This window comes from Drosophila navojoa, chromosome 5, assembly GCF_054131105.1.
Source record: "Drosophila navojoa isolate 15081-1374.11 chromosome 5, UAZ_NAV_1.0, whole genome shotgun sequence".
NCBI lineage: Eukaryota > Metazoa > Arthropoda > Insecta > Diptera > Drosophilidae > Drosophila > Drosophila navojoa.
In genome coordinates, this window is record NC_142893.1 from 3,525,210 (window position 1) to 3,533,568 (window position 8,359).

Sequence of the window (8,359 nt, forward strand, 5' to 3'; positions counted from 1 at the left end):
CTTTTAATAAACGATATACACATGTACATAAAATATATATTTTAGTTTATAATTTAGTTTATTAATATTATGGTATCCCGTGGAAGATAATCAGCAAAACTGGATATTCCGAATATAGAGATGCGATGGTAGGATAAATGAATTATTAATTATTATTAAATATTGTTCTTTTTATAGAGAAGATAAAAATATATAGAGAATAAATATACGTACATTTAGATTGTTTGATTGATGGATAGAAAGATAGATGATACGTACATAGTTTATGGAGGGGTAAATATTGAAAAGAAACTCTGTGAATAGATAGGGTTAGGAATAGATGTGAAGATATGTATATGTGGGTATATAGAAATTAAGAAGAAAGGTGAGGAAAAACATTAGTTTATCATATGCGACCAAAAATATAAACTGAAACGCTTAGACAATAAATTGCTATAGAGCTGTGGCCGTCGGCATTTAATATAATTTTTAGTTTCTATCATTTTGGACAAATTAAGCTGAATTCTTAAGCCAAGTTAGTTTAAAGAATTTAATAAGTTTAAATCTTTCTAGTCAATATAAATTCTTGCAACTTAATTTCGATTTTTATTTTAGAAGACTTAAATAGTTGATTCCCTTCCGGTGCTCCCTCTACTCACACACACACACACGCATACAGCTCACACATGATGGAAGCTGGAATCCCGGCTCTGCTTATCAGCCTCAAATATCCATTTAGCTAAAATGTATTAAATAAGTAACTCAGATGCTATCGGAAGGGCATCCATTCAAAGCTGCTCCAGACAGAGGCAACCCTCGAAATAACTTTCGAGAAATGCTCGAAATTCCTGCCCAAAGCAACGGTAACAGACAACAGCAGCAACAGGAGCATCAGCAGCAGCAACAACAAACAACAAGAGCAGCTTTGGAATATCAGTTTCTTCTTCAGCAGAAACTGCGGCAAAAGCAGAGCAGCAGCAGCGCTGCAGGCACAGGCCGCGCAGGAGTGACAAAATATTTTGGCCTGTGGGGCTGTCGCTAGCAAAACACACACACACACACTAGCAGAGATACACAGAAAGGGAGACAGACACAATAAACTGTAGAAGGAAGTGCGTTGAACGACGACAGCGACGAATAAAGGCAGCAAGACACAAGAGCGCAAACACACAGCCAAACATATAACAGGGCAAAGTAAAAGGAGAGCGTGAGAGAGAAAGAGAGAGAAGGAGAGAAGGGCACACATTATCGAAGTAGCGAACTGCTGCTGCTGCTTATGTACTTCTAAATGAATGGATGAATGCTACAGCTACCAAGCGCTCTTATATATATACATACTGAAAATATATGTATGTATGTATGTATATAAGACAATGTATATACATAAGTATTTGCTTATGTGTGTGTGTTTGTGTGTGCCGCTACAATTAGTGGCGACAAGAATGAAAAAGAATGAAGCAATAAGCGCACACGATTCGGCTATGTGTGTGTGTACGTGTGTGAGTGCGAGGGAGAGTATGGGAAGGTGGAGTGAATGCAATGTGGGGAGTTTTTATATTGTCCCTTTGCTAACGGCAACCGGCAAGGACAAAAATTTGGTTAGCAGGACACGCTGTTAGGCTTAAGGGTGATATGAGCGGGTACAGCAGCGGGCATGGCTTAGGGCTTAATATTGGAAACGTGTCTCATCAGATGCTTCAACTGCAACGGCGATAGCACACACACACACGCACGCACACATTCAAGTAAGTTAGCGTGCGCGCGCGAATGTAGTGAAATGGAAATGCAAAGAAAAAAATGTAAAACGAAACGCAAAATGAAAAATTGTACATAAAAATGGAAATGCGACAACAACAACACGCAGATAGAAGCAAGGCATGGAATAACCCTCGGCTATGGGCGTGGAGTATATAAAATCAAGCTGGAAACACTCTTCCAACACACAAACTATATACTCTCGTAAATATGTATGTATGTATGTAGGTATATGTATTGTATGTATGTATATAGAGTATATTAAAGCGTACTGAAACGGCATTTGGTTTTCGGTTGCCTGCTCAGGCATCGTCGTCATCGTCGGCGTCGTTAACGGTAGTCGGTTTCCTTGTGCTCTAGGGCTCAATGCGACCCAGAGCCTCAAACGTGCGCTAGGGATGGTCGCGTGTCACGCGACGAATAGGCAATTCAATGAAACTAGGAATTAAATCTTTAAAATTTATGTAAGGTTACGCTAGTTTTAAAATTTAAATCAGAAATAAGATAAACATGCTTACATATAAATCAGAACATGACAAATATATTGTATGTACTCATGCAATGATTTAAAATATATTAAGGTATATTATAAATAGCTTCAATTAATATAATCTATATGATTCATCGCATCCACGATTATTTCGAATATCGCAGCAAGCGCACATCTCTAACACTTAGACTGGCACTCAATACTCTAATTAGTTTTTATCGTAAAAACCAGTGTCTAAAAATAACAGACAAACGCACAAAATTATGAATATGAGGAGATGGAGAAAACGAGAGCAAGAGAAGGGAATATTGATGAGATGAGTAAGAGGGGGAGGGGAAGGGAAAGACTGTGATCTGCTTCACTTGGCACCTAATACAGCTTGCGCGGGGCCTCAAATCAACTCAGGCACAGCACTCAACTGGATTTGGCTGTCGCTTATGCGTGATAATTCAATTAGGAATGTGTGAATCAGGCAATAACAACAAAAACAAAAGCAGCAGGCAAACTGCATCGCCGCAGCAGCAGCCGCAACGAACAACAACAAGAAGAACAGCTACATGCAAGCGGAAACAAACGTAGAAAAAGAATTGAACAGAAAAAAAATACTCTTTCCCAGCAGCCGAAAAAACAAACGCCATGTCCATGTGCATGCAGCAGACGCACACAGAGACATCGCAGTTGCATATGCAACCCTGTTCTACTCATTTGTGTGCGTGTATGTATGTATGTATGTGTGTGTGTGGTACAGGAACAGAATCACAATCAGAATACACGGCCTCGGCTCTGGCTATAGCTATAGCTATGGCTCTGACGGCCTGAAACAATTTATGTGCCATGTATTTTGTACATAAAAATAGCGGCCGAGGCGGCAGCAGCAGCAGCGGCAGAGACGCCAGCACTGGCTGAGGGGCATTGGACATTGACGTTGAATGGAGAGGGGGTCCATTTATGTGCGCAGCTTGCCTCGAAAATATTTCAACACGGGCATGCGACTGAGACTGGGACACTAAGTGCGCAGCGGCGTAGTGTGTATGAGTAAAAAGGGGTTGATATTGAAATACAAGCGTATAAATTAGAAATGCGCTATTATTTTACAGTGATTAATATATTCTATTCTATAATATATATTATATAGTAAAAAAAAATATTTATTATTTATTCATATACAAATGTTAAAAATTAGTATCTCCAGTTTATGTAATTTTAATTTAATAGCCACTCCTTTCTCTGGCACACTCATGTATATATAAACCCCTTTTATTTTCTCTAACATACGCCAGTGTCTTCTATCTTGAATCTCGCTGTACATACAAATACAATCATGCGAACACAGCTATGTATTGCATTCAATGTGCCCGTTGGTGTGTATGTGTATTCAAGTGTGCGGCACTGCGATAGCAACGAATATCAGCAGCAACGACAACAACAACTACAGCAACGAACATCGACCACGAGTTGGGTCTCGTCGTCGCATTACCAATTTAAATTCCCATCCAATGCCCGCACGTAGCAAAAGAGCCGGTAAGGAATAAAGCGACAGGCAGAAGGACAGAAAGCGGACACAGTGTATGAGAGAAAGAGAGAGAGAGATAGATCTACAGCAAGCGGGCGGCATAGAAGAAGAAACAGGCGCAAACACGACTGAATCTCGAAAAGAAAGAGTATTTAATGAGCGCTACTGTTTCGCTCATGTTTGTTGTTGCTATTCTTACGGCTGCTGCTGTGGTTCTTGTTGCTGTTGTTGTTTCTGTTATTGCTCGCAATGCCAACTCGATATGTTACAGTTGGTTTTTTTTCTTCTTTGCTATTGCTGCTCTCGCCCTTTTCTATCGCTTACTCTTTCTGGCTGTCTTTTGCTAATGCAGCAGTTGTTATTGTTTTATGTTCTATCAAATTAGGTTCATTTGCCAGTGCAAACGGCTGCCGCTGTCAGCGTCGCTGCCGCCGCTGCCTCCTCGACTACCTTGCCTATGCTGCTGTTTTGCTGCTGCTTCAATAGCTTTTGCCAAAAGCACCCTCTTTGCCAGTTGCTGTTGTTGGTTCCTGAAGTGGGCTGTGCGAGTGTTTGCCTGTGCGTGTGCTTATGCAAGTGTGTGTGTGTGTGAGTGAGTGTGCTTATCGACTATGTGTAAACCGCACGGCTCACTGGCTGCCCGGTTGCTTGGCTGCAGTTCCATCGTCAGCGTCGCCGTCGATGCTGTTATGAGTGTTTGTGTGTGCGTATTTCGTTATATACTCAAAGGCAACGTCTGAGTGGTGTATATAATATGTACTGTTAAATGTTGTATATGCCACCACCGACACCAACACCAACTCAACCACCACCACCACCACTGCTGGAGCTGTGGCATGCTGATAATTCAATAAGCTGCAAAAAATGTCAACATTTTTTACGAGTTTAGCACTGCAAATTGGCATTGAATGACACATACTCAATGCATATTGTATGTGTACATTCTTATATATGTACATATGTATATATTTGTATGTGAATTAAATATTTGCCCTGCATTTTTGCGCATATGACAGAGGCACTCAGCATTATGTAAAATGCACAAAAGTCTGGCAACGTCAGCAGCATGAGACCGCAACTGTGTTTGCTCTTATTCAACAGCATCATCAACAACTCTAACTCCGATTCCAGCTCCAACTCTAGCCAGCTACCACCCAGCGTCAGGCACAACTTCATTTGCAATGCAAACGCAGTAGGTGAACTGAATTGGAGTGGATTGAAGCCTGCGTGAGAGGGAGAGAGTAAGAGAGAGAGGTGTCGCAAGCAGCGTGTCGAGTCCACAGAGTGTCGAGTGTCTTGTGTAATCAACTAATTACAACGGCCGCCCAATGTCTGTAACACCAACAAACTCTCTCTCACACACACACACATACACATACAGATAAACATCCAGATACAGCTTAGATACAGTTGTAGACTCTCTGCCCGTCACCCGTCGTGCCAAAAGACAATTTATCTTGTTAAAATGACTTTTCAGCTTAAGCCACACAGCTCTAGCTCCACCGCTCACAGCACTGCAGCCGCCACTTGCTACAAAGCATTTTCGAAGAGAGCTCATCATTAGAGACAATTGAGTAGCACTCAATCGTCGAAGCCCGCCACTCAAATCAATCAATGGCACAAATGAGCGTGAGAAGGAGAGAGACAGCCGCGACAGCAAAAGCTGTTCAGTTCTTTGCGCGTAAATAACTTTCCCGTTTCATTCCATTTTTTTCTGCTTCTTCATCTTCTTCTACTTCGCGTCTTAATGCTTTAGCAATTCGTGCAGTTATTATTCTTATTTCCGGTTCAGGATTTTTCGTGGATTTCGTCTTCACCCTGAAAGGCAAGCTCTGCGCTGCTGCCGCTGTAAATTGATACTTTTTTTTTGGGTTTCACATTTTTTACCCACAGAGCGTGACGCAAAAAAAAAAATATATATATATAAAAATATTGAGACAGAAAGGACAGCTATGCGAGTGGGAGCGAGCAGGCATACAAATTGGAAGGCGACACTTGGCCTTCTCTTCTGCATCCTCTTTATCGTCTCGTCCGTGCTGTATATTAATAATGGTGGACTAATTGGATCTTAATGCGGGGATTTCAATTACATTACATGAATTTATGGTGCAACCAAACGAAATTAGAATGACACTTCAGCGAGAAGAAGAAGACGAGAGGAAGAATTAAACGAAATAGCTCAATAAAACACTTAAAAAAAGAATTAAAAGTATTTTATTTGCTTAAAGCTGTTTGAAAGATACATATAAACTTTTCTGAACTTTTACTCTTTATACGAAAAAACATGAATAATGGCGGCCATTTAGAGTTCAACGATTCAAGCTAAACTTTTTTTGGGCACTCATTTGGTATTCATTCATAAACTTTTAGCCAAATGCGTCGCCTTGGCCCCGTGGATTGAATAATTTATGCATTGGCGCGGTTTTGGGCCAAAAACTCCAATTACAATAATTAAGCAAAGCACCACAGACACCCAATATATCTCTCGCTCTCACTCTCACTCTGCTGAACTCCCACCCACTGTGCAAGCTGCTGCTACTCATATGCAGTCACCTGAAACTCACACACACATATGCTCACACGCTCTTATACATACATACACACATATGTATATCCGAGTGTTTGTGTTTTGGGTCACATCTGAGAAACAAGTTTAATGCGCTTGGCTTTTAGCGCATTAAAACAACATTTATAAATCATTTGTGTAAGCAGCCTAACCACACACGAACACAAGCACTCACTCACACACACACTCACAACAACTTTAGCTCGTGTCGTTAATTAGAAATGCAAAAGAAATTACAATTAAGCACACGCTCAAATTACGAAATGAATATTCAAAACAAGTCATAAAAAATCGTATTTAAAAGCCACTCGATTTGCAATATAAGATAACTCTTATAACTGAATAACTAATATGTTTGTATAAGTAAAAAGGTATAAGTAAAAAGCTGCAGTCGCAAAATAGAATGAGAGAGCGTGTGTAGAGAGTGCATAGAGCGTAGAGTACAGACTGTGAGTGGGCGCGCTTGCTATTTCAAACTCAACTACGTTGCACGAAATTGTTGGGCCATTGCTTTTGATCCCGTTAGCTGAACGAGCCTGCAGATGAAATGTCGCCTGAGCGTAGGCGCAAGCTCTGCTAGTCTAATTAGTGATGGTGCGTTCATCCTGTTGATCGGTCGTGCGTGTTGACAAAGAAAAGAGCAGAGTTAATTAAATGGCTATAAATTATATTGCGTGTGAAGAGTAATAAATCAAAGCGTTTAGATTTTGACATTTCCCTTTTATTGAAATGCAATGAAATAGCTGATTCATTAAATTATAATTAACTCGAAGCTATGTTCTTCATCTTTTAAGTAGAAGTAAATCAAAAATTCATTGTGTGGCTTTCGATCCCGTTAAATGTGAAATGAGAGAGAGAGTGCTGCAGTGGCCATGTATGGCAAGTGAAGAAGAAAGCTCTTTGATGCAATTCAGTTAGCACGCGTTTGTCCTTTTGATCGTTGCGTTTTCATTGATTTTTCATTAATTTGAAAGCTGTGCGTGCTTTGAGTGTGTTTTTTATTGCGTGCGCGCTTTGTGCCACAAGAAGAGAGAGAGAGAGAAATGTGAGAGTTAGAGTAGAAGTGGGCAATAATTCAATCCTAATGTGCATATGTGAGTGGTTACAGCTTGCAAAGAGAAGAGAGCGAGAGCGCTCAGTGCGAGCAGGAGCAATTGCTAAAGTGCCCTATGCCGCATGCAGCTTTGAATTGAGCGACAAAGGGAGTGAAGGAGAACAATTTATTGAGTGTTAAAGTGAGTGAAGGCGAGGACTGAGCGTGTTAAAATGGTTGAAAGATAAAGAGAGACAGAGTGAGAGCAGAGTGTTCGTTAGCTGGCGGCCTTTTTGTAGAAAGGTAAGCGTGTTCTCTTAAATCTTTAAATATTACATTTTTTTTTAAATTCTGTTTAAATAAAATTATATTGCAAAGGGCTCCAATAAAAAGAAAACTTAACGGAAAAATTATAATATATTATGTTGGATTTTTTTTTTTTTAATTTATGTTTATATTGTTAATGTGTCTTAAACTGAACAGTAATTAAAAACATCATCTATGTATCTATCTCTTATTTATTTCTATATATAGACTATTCAACTACTATCTATTGTTTATCTATTTATTTTGGGTCCAGAATGCGCTATAATGCACTTGTAATACATTCATCATTTACCTTCTACAGAAGCTATTCTAATGCCAAAACCCACTCGATATAAAAACGAACTTTTCACTATTTAATAGCTGTTTTTCTGTTTTCAGTTTTCAGTCTAGACCAGTTTTTGAAAAGTTCAATGGGAAATGTTTTCCCCAGTTTCATATTTCCCTATGAACTCATTAAAGGCACAAATATTTTCTGAGCTTCATTCCACCTGTGCTTGCTTTGATTTCTGTTTATGCGCGTGTAATTGTAATTAATGAGTTCGTATCGAGTTACAAACAGCTATTGGAATAACCACTAGAACGAGCCTGAAGGAGTTCACTCATTTATCAGTTGTTCAGGTTTTTCTCCGCCCACTCCGAAAGTTGCTCTAATTGAATTTTTCGTATGGCAAAAGTTTCGACATGTGTCCTTTCGGC